Consider the following 20,737-nt stretch of genomic DNA (forward strand, 5'->3'; position numbering starts at 1 on the left):
GCCAGGTGGTTGGAGATAATTTTAAGGCTGGATAGAGAACATGGGTCATTGCTTTCACAAGCAGAACATCTAATATTGACTTAGATAACTACTTTTACCTAGGGTCTGTCAGTTATGTAAAGAACATATTAATCTAACTGAGAACTTAATTTGTTTGAGCATGAATTTGATTATGAAGACTTCCCTTGGAAAACTGAGTTGCCTACAGAACTCTTCCTGTGAAATTTATTTCTTTACATTGTTCACTAATTGACATTGATGTTTTTTTACACTTGATACATCATACCCAATAATTTTGTCCTGAGAATTCTCTTCTTGCCATTCTGCCCATTTCATACTGCCAAATTTGCCGATAGAAGAAATGTTTGATCTGCATTTAATTTTATTAAATATTTTAAAAGTCAAAATTTTCAGATCCCCATCAGTTATCAAATAAAAATCAAATAAAAAAGGAAAATTTTAATGTGCCAGTACATCTTCTTTATTGCTAATTTTTAAATGCACCTTTCATTGAGATATATTACGTATTTATATAGCATATAGTCATCCAAATTTACAATCATTGATTCACAGTATCGTCATATAGCTGTGTATTCATCACAAATTCTCAAAATTTTCATTACTCAAAAAAAAGAATAAATATAAAAATAAGTGTAAAAAGAACACCCAAACATCCCATACCTCCTATCCACCCTATTTTTAATTATTTTTGTCTTTTCCCCCTAGTCACCTATCTATATGCAGGACAAAAGAATTGTCAAGCATAATATTTTCACAATCACATGGTCATACCTTAAAAGCTCTATAGTTATTCAGCCATATTCAAGAGTCAAGGCTATTGGATTACATTTCAACAGTTTCAGGTATTTCCTTCTAGCTACACCAATACATCAAAACTGGAAAGTGATACCTAACTGTTGCAGAAAAGTAACCTCCAGAATGACCTCTTGACACTATTTTAAATTAGCATTTGGATTCTGAATATTAGGCCTTGTAATGATGTCTTAAGACAATGAATAAATCCATATTCAAGTAAAGGTAGGCATATGTGAAAGCAGAACAAAGAAAAAAAAGGTGGACTTGGATTTTCTACACAATAGAAAATTGTAAAGACAAGGGATGCAATGAAGTGGACCCTGAGGTAGTGGAGAAGCAAGTAAGACAAAAAAGTTAAGGGACTAGAAATGACCCCTTGGGGAAATCACATATTCATATTTAAAAACTACATGATAGACAATAAGCAGGAGGGACTTTTTGGAAAGTATTAACTCTCTGGAATTCTTTAAAATACCTAGGAATTTGAATTTATATAAATAAATTTACCCAAAACAAGGAAACAAATTTATTTTACATTGCTAAATTTAGTTTAAATTTCCTTAAATTGGGGCATAAAACCAATGCTTTATATATGTAATTTTAACATGATAGGTAACAAACATTGTCACAGAAGAACAAATCCATAACTCATAATCAATTCTGTCTGATTCTAAATCAGTTTTTCATCCATAAATTTGTGCTAACTTTAATTAATTAATCCATATACAGATCCTGAGTCAATATGTACAGAAATAAATGCACATAGTTGAGCTTTATTTCTGAATGATTCTCCTCAAAGGATATTTAATACCTCTGTTTATCAGAATATGGACCAATGTTCTTAACACGAGGGTAACGAGAGTATAAAAAACCCATCACTACTGTCTGTGCTCCATTGAGGATTTGGCATTTGGTTGGGCATATATGAAAACCATAGTTCTAAAAAGTGAACTAACCACCATGAGTTCATATGGAAAGATGTGTCCCTCACCAAAGTATATCCTCAAAATGGCTGTGACTGTTCATAGAAGACAAAGAAGATTGTGAATATGATTACAATCATGGAATCAAATGCACCAAAAAGATCCATGTGATTGTGTGCTTGAGCAAGATAAGAATAACAAGGAGGGAAGTAACACAAGAAGTTAGTTATTTCATATTTATCACAAAGCAATAGGCTAAATGTGATGTAAATGCATATTACAACACTTGCCACACCAAAAGCAAAGACCACAGATATTCTCAGACATGATTGTCAATAAGAAATGGGGTTCTCAGATTGGAAAAAAATGTCATATGCTGTGGCAGCCAAAAGAATGCTCCTACATAATAAGGAGGATATGGAGAAATAACTGAGAGGAACAGCTAATGAAAAGTACCACTTGGTATTTTGCTTGAAAATTCTTCAGCATATTAGGAGCAATAGTGGAAGAATAAAAAACATCGAGAGAAGACAAGACTTGAAGCAAAAAACACATGAATGTGCAAAAGGGAGTTCTGCAAACAGCAAATCATTCAAAATCAGAACAACCACAAAGAGAATCCCTTGTATTTCTAGGTCCTTTCCAAATCATCTTAATATGAACTCATATGCCATAGTCATTCGCCATGAGATTTGCCATAGTACATTTCAGCATCCATTGTTGATCTGATAATTTTTAGACTAGCCACTATGAAATAGAACAGGGCTGAGCCTATCAGTAATATTATCTAAGATCCTTGTAAACTGTACAAATAGAAAAATAGTTGAAATTATCCTAAAAAAGAAAATTGCAATAATGAATTAATAATATTCATATTTATTCAAATTTCCACTGTATGTAGCTGCCACATCATCATTTAATGTGATAATATTCTTGCAATTATTGGCGACTGGCAATTTGTTTGGCCAGGCCTTCTTTTTTAGGGTTGCTAATGTGAAACATTTCTGCAAAGAAGAAGTTAAACTTACTTATGAGCATGCCTACTAAATCTCCAGAGAACTCTTTTCTTGCTCAGATGTGGCCTATCTCTCTAATCCAACTCAGCAGGTGAACTCACTGCCCTTCCACCTACATGGAACCTGACACCCAGGGTTTAAATATCCCTGGCCACATGGGATGTGACTCCCAGGGATGAGACAGACCCTAACATTTGGGGATTGAGAAAGGTTTCTTAACCAAAGGGATAAGAGAGAAATGAAGTTTCAGTGAATGAGAGATTTCAGACAGAGTTAAAATATTATCCTGGAGGTTATTCTTATGCATTGTGCTGGTTTGAAATGATGTATGTACCCAAGAAAAGTCATGTTTTAATCCTAATCCCATTTTGTAAAGGCAGTCATTTCTTCTAATCCCTATTCAGTATTGTATGTTTGAAACTGTAATTACATCATCTCACTGGAGATGTGATTTAATTAAGAGTGGTTGCTAAGCTGGATTAGGGAGAGGTGTGTCTCTGTACATTTGGGTGGGGTTTGATTCATTTCTGAAGTCCTATAAAAGAAGAAACATTTTGGAGAATGAGAGATTTGGATAGAGCAGAGAATGCTATAACACCACAAAGCAGAGTCCACCAGCTAGCAACCTTTGGAGATGAAGAAGGAAAATGCCTCCCAGGGAGCTTCATATAACAGGAAGCCAGGAGAAAAAGCTAGCAGATGATGCCATATTTGCCATGTAACTTTCCAGTCAAGAGAGGAACCATGACTGTGCTCACCATGTGCCTTCTCATGTGAGAGAGAGAGAGAGACCCTGAACTTCATCAGCCTTTTCAAACCATCATTCCCTGGATGCCTTTGATGGGACATTTCTGTATATTTGCTTTAATTGGGACATTTTCACAGCCTTAGAACTGTAAACTAGCAACTTATTAAATTCCTCTTTTTAAAAGTCATTCCATTTCTGGTATATTGTATTCCAGCAGCTAGCAAACTAGAACATGCAATATATAGGTATCCCTTTCTAGTTTATGGTGCATTTGAGTGACCAGAGGAAAGTATCTGAAACTGCAGAGCTGTGTTCCAGTAGCTTGTTTCTTGAAGAGAAAACCCAAGTCCGCATTTTTTATTCTGCTTTCCCATAAATCTGTCCTTACTAGAAAATGAACAGAAGTTCTTCCATCAATCAGAAACTCAAACGATCTCAGTTGTCACCGTTCTTCATGTCATAGGCCAGTGTTCTTTCCCACCAGAGAGTTCCATCTTTAGTCTATGATTTTATTTCAGTCTAAATGTGCATAGCAAGAACCAGATCATTGCCAATTAGAAACCATCCCTTGCTCATTCTGATGTTCATGGATTCATGGTCTTCTCCGTATGTTCTCTCAATCTGATAAAAACAAAAAGCAATTACATATAACCACTTCCACTGAGGGTGCTTGGCAAAAATCTGCAACTAATAAAAACCAACATATTCAGTATCTGCATTTGGGCTCTATATATTTAGGTCTTGTAATGATGTCCCAAAAACAATAGATAAATCACTAACTCGCAGGTGTTTGATTTAAGTTCTCTTCAAAGTATTATCTTTTTATGTCAAGGGAATTTCTTTTCAAAAAAAGATTTTTTCATGCAGACCAAGAAAAAATTGCTGATGAATTTTAAGCAGTGGTTTTCCCACTGTTATAGAAAGGCAGGGTGTGGATATATTGAAGCACAGGTTTGCAACCAAGTATAATATGCCCACCAGAGTAGTTGGTGCACAGGACATTATTGATGGATTCTGTTTATAATTATCCTATTAACACACAATTTCCTATTCACTCATTGGGAGAAAAATATTGATGATAAATGTTAGCATATTTAAAACTTTATCAAATACTCTAAAAGAAATTAAGAAACGTTTACATCCAAAGATGAAAATAAGAATCAATTCATGCTATTATCAGAACTTTGAGTCTTAGTTCTCTGGCTTTTCTGAAATAGTCTTCAATGAGAAATAAATTCATATTCATTATTGCCAAATCTAATACAATATTAAATAATTGCATGGTATTTTCCAAATAAGGAGTTTCTAAATCATTTGTTTTAATTTTTTTAGAAATTGGATATTTAATCTGAAAAACAATTCAAGCTTGTCATTATAATTTGGAAATGTATATGTTGGAGAAAATTCACAGCAAGTCATTTATGTTCAGTGGTTTTAATATATATTTAGTGGCAATTTTTATTTAGATTTAAATATCATATTACATGTTTATGTTTAATTATGAAATTAATTTTCATTTTTAACGGCAATGATTCAAACCTTTATTCATTAAGCATTCACGGATGACACAATTTTTGATAAATCTTGATCCATACCATTACCACACACTTGCATAAAAATTAAAATTCCAGGGATGGTACTTAAATGTTTTGATAACATTAATACAAGTAAATCATGCTAAACATGTAGACTTGATGTGACCATTTCCTGTGGCCTTTCTCAATTTATAAATTAGCACTAAATTTTGAATAAGGCCTTTTATTTCATTTTAGAAATGGAGTTATGGCACTCATTAGAACAAAAAACAGTACATTGCATGAAAATGATAAAAATTCATTGCTTATTTCAACTGTTTTTTAAGTCATCTAGTTTCTTCAGAGAGAAACCACTCAGCAGTATTACCTAGGTTTCAATCCCTTCAAGAATTACATTAAGTAGATGCCAACTCCAACACACTGGCAGTCAAGAATTACTTACCCTCTGAAGCTTTACATTCTTTGCCAGGGAAACATTCACAAAGAAGTCTGTAGCAACTAAAAAAGATAATGTATCAAAATTTATCAATACAATTGTCACAAAAGGACCAGGGTGAACTCTACACTACCTGTGGTTGATAAAACAGACCAGTGATGATTTGGACATTAGGAAGTAAATGAGATTGAAGAAAAATAAGCAAAATCCATACACCTATTTTTCTTAGGAGATGTCCATATTTAAATCCTTTATAGCATACTTTTCTTAACCAATTGAATTCATGATATCTTATTATTTACAACTCATAAACATACTTCTGTCTTACTTCACTTAAATTAAGTAAACTTAATTCTACTTCTTAACTATTTCCAAAGTTGCTCCCATTCACTTCAATATTGTGACCCTATCATTTTTTAATCTAATTAACAAGATTGTCCTCTCTCATATCATCTACTTAAGTAGTACTGAAATGGAAATATGTTACTGAAACTCTGCTAATTAAATTATTTAAGAGAACTTTGTCTTAATGAATGAAGTCCAACCTCATGGTATTATATTATAAATATTTGGTGTCTGGCTCCTACTGATACCTCAGAGATGAGTTCATTCATTTGGTCAAGAAATATTTGTTGACTGTAAGTAATGTTTTTATCACATTTCTACACTATGAAGATTAAACAAGAATGGTATCTACTTTAAACACTATCAATTTTGTTAGAAAGACAAATATATAAATAAAAAATGTTAAAACCATATGGAAATTTAAACATTTGCATTTACATTTAACACTTTGGATCCTCAAGTAAATTCACTTACAGGTTCTAGGAAGTTCAGAGGTTTTAAGGTGTTCATCAGCGTTTGATGCCAAATGAGGTTTTTAGAGTGATTATCCCTGAATATCATCCTTCTAAATACTTTTCATCACACTTTCTTTCTTTGTCATTCTACATAATGCTCACCATCATCTGATACAGTATATATTTTCTTTTGCACCAACATGGGTACATAGACCATATAAGAATGTGGATCTCTGTCCATTTATTTACTGCTCCATTCCCTGTTTTTATATACTTAAATGAATGGGTGAGTGAAGGTCATAGATACTGGTTACATGAACTTAGTTATCTTGGATGCAAAATCATAAAACATGCTGGTTTTGGAAAACAATGTCAGCATTTGCCAAGTCTTTTAGTTTCCTCCATTAATGATGAATAAATTCAAAAGTTGAAGAAATGCATTACGTACACCCACTGAGCTTCAATGAGACCCATTGATGACACAGTTTCAAGATCAAAGGTATGCAATATACAGTGGTAATATTAATATGATGTAGTTATCATATATAGTATAACATCTCTCTTTGTTTAAGAGAAACATTTTGGTGTTTTTAGTATTACAGCCTGCAAATCTCTGCCAATGTTGTATAGGAATAATCATTTCTGAAATGATTCTGTTTCAAGTATTATGCTGTATTCAATTAGGGATGCATGGATTAAGGGTAGTTTCATGTTTTGAAACATCATTCACCACTATGTCTCATGGATAGATTAGGAAAATTTTCAACCTAGAAGGGGCATTGCATTGGCTAATAAAATATGAGTTTACTGGATGAAAATATGCGCTGTTTGTGTGGTTATATTTATGGAAGACCCATATATCAGGATGCACAAAGATTTATTTGTGCTGAAACTGTCATGGAATTACCAGTAATGGAATTACCAAGGAAGTTTTTGTCCAAGGCCTGGTATATAATGTAGAATATCACATGATAAATACATTTAATACCTTACTAAGCCAGAAATAAAGTGTTTGAAAATGTCACTTACCAGTCAGTCATAGGTTACTTTTGTGGCATTGAACACAGTTCTGATGTTGCTTAATATCTGATATTTTCATATATATGTATATATTTGGAGACATCTTTTCACCTGACTCAGTTATAAAATCATGAGAATGGGGTTAAATAGGAAGGTTGGTGGTCTGAACACCTTTGACTTAGAATAACATCAGTAGGTTAGATCAGTGTCTTTGTAATTACATCTCTCTAATACATGGCTTCTGTCTTCAAGGTAGATCAGACCTGGTGTGAAAATTAAATAGTGGACTGTGGCAAGAGTATCTCAGAGACAAAGACTTGGGAATCAGTTCAAAACTGTATATTGAAATTGTGATTAAAGTCATAATCAAGAAATTACCTGACTTGAAACAAGAGAAATAAGCTCAGATATTTGAACAACTTAAGTATAAAACATCATATAAAAATTATAAGCATTCTTTTCTTGTGCTAAAAAATGTAACATTAATTCTTGAGAGCATAATTTAACTGATTTAGCAAGAATTTAGGCTCTGAGAGTCCTGTATGAGTAGAATATTTTATAATGTTTCTAATATGCTTATTTATCTTTCATTACAATTAATGAAACATTAATCTTCCCAAAACAATTTGTATTATAATAGCTTCAAAATATCCAATGCCACATACTTTCATCTTGTAATTCCATATCCTTGTTAATATAGCCATCACTTCTTTTAAGGATTTCCAAGAAAGCTTCCTTATCTTTGCACTAGCTTGATTGTGATGTAATGTGATAGAACCAGAGGTAGGGTTATAGTTGTCTGGCAAGCTTTGACTAGAACACTAAAAACGTCAGAGTAGGTACTTTCATATCAACACACTGCTTTTGGCCTCTAGACTCCAAAGTTGCGAGGTAATGCCTCCATACACTATGAATCAATGTGTCTTTGGTATTCATTAAAACATCCAAGGAAAACCAAGACAGGGTACAGTGCAGTCAATGAATAAATTTATTCATTTAAGTGTTTTAAGCAAATACATAATTCCATAAGTCATATTAAATGTTTTGAAATAATGATTGTAAAAAACTATTTTCTCAGGGACATCTAGTATAGTAAAATATTGTTAGAAATTTAGGAAAAATTGTATTTGACCTATGATAATGTTCAATTATTCTTTATTATCATGTGTCCTCTTTTCCCCCAATCATTCCAATGATATGTCAAATTTCTTTTTTCCCATATACATATTTTGCTCTATTAATCCTACCCAATATATTTTTGTTTTTGTTTCATTAATTCATCATTATTAGTATTTTCTTCTACAGATGTTATTTATACTATCCACAGTTCATTTAATAAACTTAAAATTTAGATAGTAATTAATTAATCTTCCCTAATGTAATTCTTCCCTAAAATATAAGCGCATATAAATTTCCCTAATAGTTGCTTTAACTTTTTCACACTTTGTTATGCAATGTTTATATTTTCATTTAGGTATGATTATTACCTTGACGGCTTAGGATTTGAAAGCATCAAACATGGTATATGTTTTATGTTTAGTTTCAAAATGGATTATTTTTGTTGAAGATGGTAATGACAGTAGAGTTATTTAAAATTTCTTAAGTTTTGCTTTGTTGAATAGGATAAAGTACAAGTCATCTTGAAAATATATTTTCTTGTGTTCTTGGAAGGAATTTATATAATCAAACCAGGATTGCTTTTTTATTTCTTTTTTTATTTTTTTTGCATGGGCAGACTCTGGGAATCGAACCAGATTCGATTGATTGCATGGCAGGCAAGAACTCCTCTGCCACGGAGGTACCATTGCCTACACTGTTTTTTCTCTATTAAACACTATGTCTCTGAGTTATATCTACTTGATCTATGACTGAAACAGTTTTGTAGAAATTTGGTACTTTGTTGAAGTTCATACTACAGATTTATCACAGTGAGAAGTGAACTGTAACAGTTCCTTTTACAGTGTTATTAAGTTCAATTTATATAATTTAATCTATATTCTTAACTGAAGACAACTTCAAATTCTTTGTATTTCACTTATAAACTTATGTTTTACTATTAGATTTGGTCACTCTGTCTTGGGAAATATTTGTATGGCCATTAATATGTTTCACTGGCTTTCTATCTATTTAACTTGGGTACTATTTTCTCCAGCGACTTTTAATATTACCATCTCCTTATCATTTCAATCATCTTATAAACAGACCATAATTGAATGTTTTTCTTAATTTGTAAATCATATAAAAATCTTACCCTTTGACTGGAAAGTTCAATTACCAAAGTTCCTGATAATTACTGTATCTGAATAATTTTTGTCATTTTATTTTTATTTTTTAATCAGTGCTAATTCATCACTTTATCCATTTATAATCTGTTGAAAACAGGAAATATGTTGCATAACATTAAAGTAGATATCATAGCATCAAAAATTAATCTACTAAATCTAAAATTCATGTGCAAAATCACTAAATTAAAAAAAGTTTGAGAGCTTTACCACGATCACTAAAGATACTGCACTATTCCTCTGTAGAAAATAAGCTACATTACCAATGTGATGCTGATAAGTACATAGAAACAATTTAAATTTGACTTATACTCTAAATCTTTAATTTTTCTCTATTACTTTCAGATGCATCCTCTATGGCTTCTACCTCTGTCCCAAGGTGCTTAATATTATTTAAAACTAGTAAGTTACATTAGTAATATTATGTTTGACAACTACAGGTTTTAAAGCAGAAAATATTCTATGACAATTATTATTAAATCTATGAAATGTGCTGTAAGTGTATCCAAACAATCTTGCTTGAAATGAATTACAAAATTATCATACAAATTTATCATAACATGATTACTACTTTAGTGTTGAATGTGAAATAGAATGTATCTAATCAAGATTAAATAAAAAATACAAGATTTTTACTCATACCTGAAAACATATAGTCAAATGGTCAGGAACTTATAAGGAACATGATTGGAAAATTGATGATAATTATGTGATAATACAGTGCAATGCTTACGTTCTAGTGTCAAGTAGAAGAAGACAAATATCAATGATTAAAGCAGAATTAAATGGACAGGAGAACAAAAGAACAATAGAAAGAATCAATAAAACCAAAAGTTGGTTCTTTGAGAAAATCAATAAAATCAGTGGCCAACTAACAAGACTGACAAAGAAAAAAAAGAGTATGCAAATAAAATAAGAAATGAGAAGAGAGTCATTACCACATGCCCTGGAGAAATAAAAGAAATCACAAGGTGATATCATGGGCAACTATATGCCAACAAAGCAGACAACTTAGGTGAAGAGGACTAATTCCTGGAAACACACAAACAAACTTCACTGAGGAAGAAACAGAAGATCTCAACAATCCAATCACAAGTAAACAGATTCAATCAGTCATCCAAAGCCTTCCCACAAAGAAAGTAAAATGGCTTTACAGGGTAATTTTATCAAACCCTCCAAAAAGAGTTAACACCAATCCTACTCAAACTTTTCTATAAAAAAATGAGGAAAAAGGAACACAATATTTCATTTTATGAAGCTACCATTATTTTAATACCCAAACTGGGTAAAGATGCTATAAGAAAGGAATACTACAGGAAAATATCCCTAATGAACATAGATGCAAAAATTCTGAACAAAATACTAGCAAATCAAATCCAACAACACATTAAAAGAATTATACACCTTGACCACATGGGGGTTATACCAGGAATATAAGGATGATTCAATGCAAGAAAATCAATTAATGTAATAAGGCAGATTAACAAAACAAAGGGAGTGTCACATGATCATCATGATTGTTGCTGAAAAATGATTCAAGAAAATTCACAACATTTTTTTGATAAAAATGCCCCTAAAAACAGAAATTGAAAGCAATTTTCTCACTATGATAAAGAGCATATTTGAGAAACTGATAGCCAGCAATCATATTCAATGAAGAGAATTTAAAACTTTCCTCCTAAAATCAGGAATAAGACAAGGATGTCCTCTGACACCGCTAGTGTTCAAAATTGTACTAGAAGCTCTAGAGAGAGCAATCAGCAAGACAGAGAAACAAAACACATCCAAATTGGAAAGGAGGAAGTAAAACTTTCATTATTTGCAGATGACGTAATACTATACTGGGAAAATCCTGAGAAATGTACAACAAAAAGTTACTCGAGCTAATAAACAAATTTAACAAGGTGATGTGATATAAAATTAATGTGCAAAAATCAGTAATATTTGTGTACACAAGCCATGACCTAACTGAGGACTCAGTAAGGAAAAATTCCATAACAAATAGCAACTAAAAGAATCAAGCACCTAGGAATGAACTTAGCTAGTGATATAAAGGACTTGTACACAGAAAATGGCATAACCATGATAAAAGGAGTCAAAGAAGATCTAAATGGGTGGGAAAATATCCCCTGCTCATGGATTGCAAGGTTAAAAATCATTAAGATGTCAATTCTACCCAAATTGATCTATAGGTTCAATGCAGTGCCAATGAAAATTCCAACAACCTACCTTGAAGACTTTGAAAAAGCTAAGTGCCAAATTAATCTGTAAAGTAAAGAGATTCTAAATAGCTGAAAGCATCCTAAAATAGAAGAATGAAATGGGAGGATTAATGCTCCCTGAATTTGAAACTTATTATAAAACCACAGTGGTCAAAACAAGATGGTACTTTCAAAAAGATAAAAACAAATTGAGATGGAATCAAATTGAGAATGCAGAAATAGATTAAAAAGTCTGTGGTGAACTGAATTTTAACAAGGCCACATATCCACTGAACTGGCTCAAAGTAGTCTTTTGTATAAATAAGCATGGGAGAACTGGATATCAATAGTCAAAAGAATGAAAGGGAACCCTTACCTGACACTATACAAAAGTTAACTCAAAGTGGATCAAACTCCTAAATATAAGAACTAGTAACATAAGCCTTCTAGAAAAAAAATGTAGGGACCATCTTCAAGACCTAATAATAGGAGGTAGCTTCCTAAACTTCACATTCAAAGCACAAGCAACAAAAGAAAGAAAATAGATAAATGGGAAATCCTCAAAATCAAAAGCTTCTGCACTTCAAAAGGCTCTGTAAAAAGGTGAAGTGGCAGCCAGCTCAATGCGAGAAAATATATGGAAATCACACATCAGGCAAAGGTTTGATATCCAGTATGTATAAAGAAATTGCATAACTCAAAAACAAAAGAAAAAGCAACTCAATTATAAAATGAACTAAAGATCAGAATAGGCATTTCTCTAAAGAGCAAATACAGATGGCTCAAAAGCACAAGAGATGTTCATTTTCATTAGCTATAAGGGAAATGCAGATCAAAACTAAAATTAGATAACATCTCACAGCTGTAAGAATATTGCCTAAGAACTTCTAGGGAGATGTAGTGCATCTCTGCTTATATGCATGAGAGTTGAGTATTGTTAGGTAAAACATATGTCTGACATTGTGTTCTATTTGGAAATTAAGTATGTTTCAAGTTGACATGCATATTTACCAAGCTGAAAAGGCATGGACTGTGAAGATTAGGTTCTGGTGTTAACCAGGCTAAATTATTATGCCCCGTGGTGTGCTCAGGCTATCACCTGCCTGACCATTGCTGTGAGGATATTTTCTGGCTGTTTTATAAAACAGAAGGCTGGTGTATTAAGTCATCAGTCAATTGACTGCATCTGTGACTGATTACATCTGCAATAAACTAAGACATGCCTCCCACAATAAGATAATCCAATTGGCTAAAGGCTTTCAAGGAAGAAGAGAGACTCACTACTTCTTCAGCCAGTGTGGCTCTCATGTGGAGACTGTCCAGACCCTTCACTGGAGTCACCAACTTCACAGCCTGCCCTACAGATTTTGGACTTTTTTCCCCTCATGGTTGTATAAGACATCTTTACAAATCTCATGTTTACAGATCTCACCTGTTAGTTCTATTTTTGTAGATCACTGACTAATACATGAGGTATATTGATAGATCCTTCTGAGTAGGGAGCAAATATGAAAATATTTGAGTCTCATGTGAATATGTGCAAGAGGGTGACTACGAGAGAGTAAGATTGCAATAATCAAGTGGATAAAATGACAAATTCTATGTATACCATTTGCCTTCTCTCCCTAGCCACACCTGTTAGAATCCTTTGCTAGTGGAATAATGAAACAATTATCCATGGTAGTAGAGATGGAGGTTATGGATTGGTTCAGCATCATGGACTTCCCTGATTGTGAACAAATATTACTGAGTTCCCAATTTGCCACAGCTTGGTACATAAAGGCTAGTTGATTAGATTGGACCACTTTCATTACAGATAAGATTTTGCCTTATATACCACCAAGATATTCCACACTGCATGGTTTCTAATCAAGGTACCCATTTTGTGTCAAATGAGTTATGGGGATAGGCTCGTGTTTATAGAATGCACTGGTTTACCAAGTCCCCATTATCTTGAAACAACTGACTTGGTAGAACAATAGAATGACCTTTGGAAGACAAGTTGATGGTGCCAACCTTGTAGTGCTGGGGCAATATTCCCCAGGAGGTTTTGTATACTTCAAATCAACAGCTACTAAATGGTACTATTTCTCCCATCGCTATGATTCATAGATCCAGTAATAAAGAATTAGAAATGAGAGTGGCACTACTTGCTATTATCTGCACTGAACCACTAGAAAAATTTTTGCTCCCTGCACCTGAAACTTTAGGTTCTGCTGTGTACAGGTCTGAGTTCCAAAAGAAGAAATGCTTCCAACAGGAGACAAAACAATGATTACATTGAAATGAAAGGGGAAATTGTAACCTGACCCCATTGGTCTCCTCTTACCCTTGAATTAACAGGCAAATATGGAAATGTCTGTGCTGGCCTTGTGATTGAGCCTAACTATTAAGGGACAATAACACCATTATGAGGTAAAGAAGAGTTAGCCTGGAATTCAAGTATTTGACTATGGTTTCTCTTTGTATTACCATGCTCTTTTATTTTGTTAATGCTTGTGGAATGCAATATGCCAGAAATTGAATGACTTTTATAAATTGGATTTATTAAGTTACACATTTACCGTTTTGAGACCTTAAAAATGTTCAAACTAAGACATCCCATGAAAGATCCCTTGACTCTGAAATGAGGCTGATTTTTGTCACATGTGAAGACACGTGGCTGGCATTTGTTCATGTGCATCCCAGGTTCCATTGCTTTCAGCATCTGATCCTACCGTCTTCTTTTCTATGTGTCTGTAGACCCTCAATTAGCTGCCCTGAGCAATATTCTGGGTTTCATTTTGGAGGGTCCAGAGATTTCTTCTTATCAGGTTTTGACTACTTCTGAGTCCTGGCTTAACACCCCAACTTTTTCTAACATGATCTCCAAGTGTATGTCTTTATGTCAGCTCTTTTAAGGACACAAGTAAACTAAATAAGACCAACCTTGAATAAGTGGAGTCATCCTCATCAAATCAAAAATTTACACACAAAATTAGGTTTGTTGCATCTCCATAGAAACAACATAATCAAGAGGTCCCACTTTACAATGTAGGATGGGGATTAAAAGAATATGTCTGCCTCTACAAGATTGAATCAGGATTAAAAAGACATGGATTTTCTGGGGTACATAACAGTTTCAAACCAGCACACGTGCCCTGGGAGCAAAATCAATGGAAAACTGAAAAGACCCAATCTGGAAAGGAAATGCTAGTGGCAAAGAATCTTCAGGAACAAAGGTTTGAATTATCCCATAAGACAAAGAACCATGGCCAGCTGAGGTGATTTCTGAGGGAAAGGGCAAATAGAGTAAGTAGTGGAACAAGGTAGTCATAAGCAAGAGTTGCAAGCACATGATCAATTACAGAAAAGAAAACTGCAATAATTATAAATTTTTCTTCCTTGTTTTCTTATGCATAGATTTGAACATATAACCCTTGTTATATTACATAATTTGTTTAACTTCATATCATAGTATCTAAGTTAAAGAATATCAACTTTAAGCATGAACATTACCTAAGGACCTACAAAGTGTGTTGGGGAAAGTTAATGTGTCTCTTGTTCTTGCACAGGTCAGTTGAGTATTGTAGGTGAAAATATTGTTGCTTCTTTTTTATTTAGAGATTATGTATGTTTAAGGATATGCGTATAGTTGTCAAGTTGATAAGGGATGGACTATGATGGTTAAGTTCATGTGTCAACTTGGCCAAGTTATGGCGTCCAGTTGTTTGGTCAAGGAAGTACTGGTCTGATTATTACTGTAAAGATTTAAATTTTCTTTAAGATGATTACTTCTGTAGCTGATTGAAAGAGAAACTAAGTTTGTAGAGTTTGTTCTGCTCCACTGATGCTGCCATTGTGGGACTTTGGTGCTGAATTGTTTAAATGTGTGCTCACCTAGGAGAACTTGCTATCCTCCTGGAAGGAAACATATTTTGACAAAGTTATCTAGGTCCCAGGAAGCTCCTCTTAGTCCCTAGCCAGCTCTGGAGGACCACCTCCGCAGTCATGCAAGCTAATTGGAATCCAGGTACTATTGTGTAAAGCTAACATATAAACAGCATGTAAGCAGTTAGACTTAGAGGGTCTTATCTGGGTGGTGGATACCTTGTTTGGGGTTTTTACAGTCAGACCCTGAATACTGTCTCTGGGATTCCCCAGTGCTTCTGTTTGGGTGTTGTTGCTGCACTGTCAGGTGATGTAACTGTCTCATTTCTAACAGTCTTCTTACTACTTTCCTAATAATTTCTGTTTTTATAGCATGAAGTCTGTGTTGTCAGTGTACTGAGTTTCTAAATTAAGTGGCCACAGATGTTCACAAAGCCTTTCATGTGACAAAATTAGCATAGTTGGAAGGATTCCCATTTCATCATAGCTTCACAGTGGTGAAGGTCAATGAGATGAGCTTTAGAAAATCTTCGTGGAGAGGATGGACTGTGCTCTTCTGAATATTGTAATGTGTTGTTAGCACCATTCTTAATTGATTTAAAATCACCAGTTTCATGTCTTTTTGTGTGCAGAATGTTGTCTTGGGTGTGAATGTTTGATCTCCCAGGTTAATACTTCCTAATGCTATGAGACATTTGGAAACTTGTAATTCAGTAATCCCATTTCAGGATTTACTCAGAATTGCTAAATATCAAAACCCCACATCCCCACCTTGAACTGTTCTAGGTAAGTTTCCTCCAGTTCCTTGTAAAGTGCACTTGCAATGAATCACCTTCACACTGAGAGACATATTTATCCTTTGTAGCATCAGGTCAGGAAGGCCCTTTTATGGAAGGTTCCATGATTGTGGTAAGAGTTTGGAGACTTTTCTGGGCCTCCATGTTGCTCTGAAATGTGGCCCTGGTCTATGTCTCATCAGCCATGCAGTTTTCCAAGATACTTCAGCTCTATGCCTAGCAGCTGCTAGGGGACCTCCCTGGAAGTCTGGAGCTGGGGTTCTGGGCAAGGCATCAGCTGTGGGCAGGCACTAGACATATTTATGTGATGGGAATTTTAAAGTTCAGACTTTTCTTGGGCTATGTAAGTGTGTACAATTGTCTCTTTTGATCTGCATTTGCTTTCACATTGTCTGTCTTTCTGTGCTGTGTTTACTTTTACTTTGTCAGTCATTACATGCTGTGTTTACTCTCACTTTGCCAGTCTACTCATGAGGAGGAGACTTTAGTTGGCCTTCATTCATAAAGCAGACTTGGTGAGTTTGAGCCTCACTATCCATGACCCCAAAAACGTGGCTTCCGGTTAGTTTGTATTTTGTATTTTTGAATTGGGGAAGCCATTTAATGTTAAGGAACTCCTTGTTTGCATATTTGTCTTCATAGTTTTTTGCTTTTCAATTGAAATATCTGTTGACTTTGAAAAAACTTCTCTTTGATGTTTTGTCTTTGTGACTTTTGTTTGTGCTGCTTAGCCATGGGAAACTCTCAGGATGTGCTGGCTATTTCTCTGTTAAGTTATGCTTTCAATAGTTTGTTGAAATTTGGAGTGGACCCTCTTAAAAAAAGGAAATTGATTTTCTCTTATAATGCTGCCTGGTCCTTGTATAAATTTGACAGTGGTGAAAGCAGCCCAAGAATGAAACTTTAAATTTCAATAACATCTTATAATTAAATTCATTTTATAAGAGAAATTACTAATAAGATGAGGTGCCTTGTATTGAAGCTTTTACAAAAATCATATAGTGATCATAAAACTTTGAAAAAGTACATTAGAAAACAAATGTAATATCTATATGTGCCATTAATTCTTGTTAAAGAATTTTGTATTAATGTTTCAAATATGTATTGACAAAAGTGTGTTAATATTTAGTATTATTCCAAAAAGTTTGGTTTTGATAGTAATAGTATGTAGTGAAATGTTTGCTTATGACAGTTTCCAAAATCATTTTAACAACTTAAGTATAAAGGATATGAAAATTTCTTTTATTAAAAGGAAAAAAGAGGGTAGTTTTGTCCTAAGATAAAATAAATAGTTGTTCCAGAATGAGGAAAATGTAAAACAAAGCCTGAATATAAGTTGCTGAAGGTTTGTGTAAAAGGAAATTATGGTCAAAGTTGGGACAAGATTTAATAAGTCTATCTACAAAATTTTTAAAAGCTTTAGTCTCAAATAATATACTGATGCAAGACCAAAAATTTAGTTTGCTCTCTGCTGAAATAACTACATATTCTTTTACTATTGGTCTGTTTTTAGTAAAAAGTTATACAATTTTTTTATTTTAAATAATCAGGATAGAAAAGCAAAAAGTCTGTTTTATCAGAATAACTTCTTATACTTTGTAATGGCATCATCACATCCTTGTTAATAAAAACAAATTTTCACATTTTTTAAAAAAGGATAACTTTTCCTTAACTTCAATTTTTTCTTTGCATGGGCAAGCTCCAGAAATTGAACCCAGGTCTCAGATGCCACTGAACCACCATGGCCTGCCCTTCCTTAGCTTTAATTAAATAAAAAAATATATTAATTCAAACCTGAAAATTTTCAAAAAAATTTAAACGATTATGTGAATACTAAAGAGTTCACACTCCTCAGTTAAGTGCTATTTTAAGGCCTTTATTTAAAATACCCAGAAAAAATGAATTTGAATGGGGAGAGAAAGAGAACAAAGCCTTTGCAGAGGTAAAGATGGCAATCCAGACTGCCCTGGATTTATGGCCTATGAAACAAGGACCAGTAGAAATTCATGTAACTGTGCAAGATTCATATGCAAGTTAGAGTATGTGACAACAACTAGAGGGAAAAAGAGTTCCCTTGGGGTTTTGTTCTAGAAAGCTGTCCTCCTCTGTTGAATTATATACCCATTTCAAGCAACAACTGTTAGCTGCTTATTAGGCCTTAACTGAATCTGAAAAATGACACTGGGGCATGGACTACTGTTTTGCTCTGGGATTCCTATTATGAACTGGATAATGAGATATTCTGTATCTCACAAAATAAGGCATGCACAAGAGGTCAGAATTATAAAATGGAAATGGTATATACAGAATATAACCAAAGCAGGGAAAGGAGGAGTAGCTAACTTACATGAACAAGAGGATACTAGTGCTAATAATGAGAATCCATTGCCAGAACCAAAGGTTAAGCAAATGTGTCCCCTACAATGGGGTGAAGAGTATGGTTCCCTTTCCTCCCAGCAAAACAAACATGCATAATTTACTGATGGAACAGCTAAATATATTGGGCAGACATGATTATGAAAGGCTGTATCATACAATCTTCAAACTAAGGTTACTCTAGAAACAACAGGACAAAAAGGTAGTAGTCAATTGGCAGAACAAAAAGCAATGCATCTTGGATTAATACAAGAAAAAGAAGGTGAATGTTGTTTATTTACTGATTCATAGGCAGACCAATGGATTAACCATTTAGGCGCTTATCTGGAAACAATGTAATTGGGAAATAAATGGAAGGGAATTATGGGGAAAAACATGGGAAAATATGAGAAATTGTTCAATGTACTAACACATCTATTTTTCATGTAGATGTCCACTCGACCCTAAATTCATGTGAATGTGAACATAATGCTACTGCAGATGCCTTGGCTAAAATCTCTTTTAATACTATTACTAAAGAAGACTCCAGTCTTCTACAATGGGTGCATTGGCTATCTGGATGTTTAGGTGCACAAGCTATGTACAGGTGGGTACAAACCAGAGGAATTGTCTTACCTTTATTTTAAAACAGATGGAAAAATCAATGTGAAATTTGTAAAAACTGTGCTTTACAAATAATACTGAAAATAGTAACAGGAGAACTGGCAAGAGGAACACTCCTAACTCAAATATGGCCAACTGATTATACTGGACCACTGCCTCATAATAAAGGGTGTCAATATATATGTACCTTTATAAACATCTACTCTGGGGTGCTTGTTGCCTGTGCATACCAAAGTTCCACCCAAAGAAATACTTGTAAAACCTTAGACATTATTACACAGATTTATGGACCCCCTTTACAAATTCAAAGTGATATGGGTCACAACAAAAAAGGAACAAAGTCCTGAGGCATGGAATGATGTGAATGAATGCGTGGGACATTCAGTGGGCAAAACAAGCCAGAAATGAAAGAAAAATTATGGTATGCTGTTCTGTATGCTTATAAGAAAATACGAGTATTGATTGTTAGCTCTTATAGCAGACACACTTAGTCTGGAGTGGTAGTTATTATTTCTGGATTTTGAGAGGAGATATATATATCATGATATTTAGAGATAAAAATGAAACCAACCAAGTCAGAGTTAAAGTAATTCAGAACACAGGGGTAACAAAGACATTGTCTATATTTTAGAACCACACATACTCTTTGAGACCAAATGAAAAAAGGTTTATTTGGTTTAGAACCTAAATTTTCTGTAACACAAAATCTAACTCAACCTATCTGTATAGCTCATTCAAACAACTGAAACACAGAGACCAGATTAAGAAAGAGGTCCCTTAATCACGTATAGCTTAATGTAATGCCTGGATACATCCTAGAGTATATTAATCAGATAATCAAAAACTATTGGCAAAGTCTCTTGAGGGATGGGAGAAAATATATGGCACTATTAAAATGTACCATCAGGGAATCCCCTGATACTCCATCAAACTTCACGGACACCCAAATCTATAGGCCAGGCCCTTGATCATGAGGCTTACTCCTGTGAATCATATGTGGGTAGCAAAGAAACTTAGCCTAGCTATAGGTATGCTGAAGAGTTACTTCTGAAGGACCTCTATTGTTGTTCAAGTGTGGCCTCACTCTCTCTAAGCCCAACTCTGAAAGTGAAATCTTTGTCCTCCCTCCTACATGGGATATGACATCCAGGAGTGAAAATCTCCCTGGTGGCATTGGAGATGTCCAGCCCTGCCACTATGGGATCAACAATTCTATCCTAACCAAAAGGGGTAAAAGAATTGTAACAACTAAAGTATCAGTGGCACAAAAAGCTCAAATAGAGTTGAGAGGCTACTCTGGAGGTTACTCTTATG

The 20,737-nt window shown here is 34.0% G+C and overlaps 2 long non-coding RNA genes across 4 annotated transcripts in view; one reads left to right on the plus strand and one right to left on the minus strand.

Annotated features, from left to right (window-relative positions):
- Window positions 1-3,999: 3,999 nt before the first annotated feature.
- LOC143666594 (uncharacterized) lies at window positions 4,000-8,067 on the minus strand. Its single transcript, XR_013167688.1, has 3 exons — window positions 7,960-8,067; window positions 5,481-5,536; window positions 4,000-4,124 (listed from the first exon to the last, which is right to left on the minus strand). It is a non-coding gene; the product is annotated as an uncharacterized LOC143666594 (long non-coding RNA).
- Window positions 8,068-9,020: 953 nt separating this feature from the next.
- LOC143666595 (uncharacterized) overlaps window positions 9,021-20,737 on the plus strand; it is a 28,858-nt gene continuing 17,141 nt past the window's right edge. For 2 of the 3 annotated variants that reach the window (XR_013167690.1, XR_013167689.1), the window contains exons 1-3: window positions 9,027-9,092; window positions 9,922-9,955; window positions 19,250-19,406. This is a non-coding gene — a long non-coding RNA (uncharacterized LOC143666595). Of the gene's footprint in view, window positions 9,093-9,921; window positions 9,979-19,249; window positions 19,407-20,737 lie in introns of all 3 variants that reach the window. The other variant, XR_013167691.1, reaches the window with a different exon arrangement.

Source organism: Tamandua tetradactyla, chromosome 23 (assembly GCF_023851605.1).
Source record: "Tamandua tetradactyla isolate mTamTet1 chromosome 23, mTamTet1.pri, whole genome shotgun sequence".
Taxonomy (NCBI): Eukaryota; Metazoa; Chordata; class Mammalia; order Pilosa; family Myrmecophagidae; genus Tamandua; species Tamandua tetradactyla.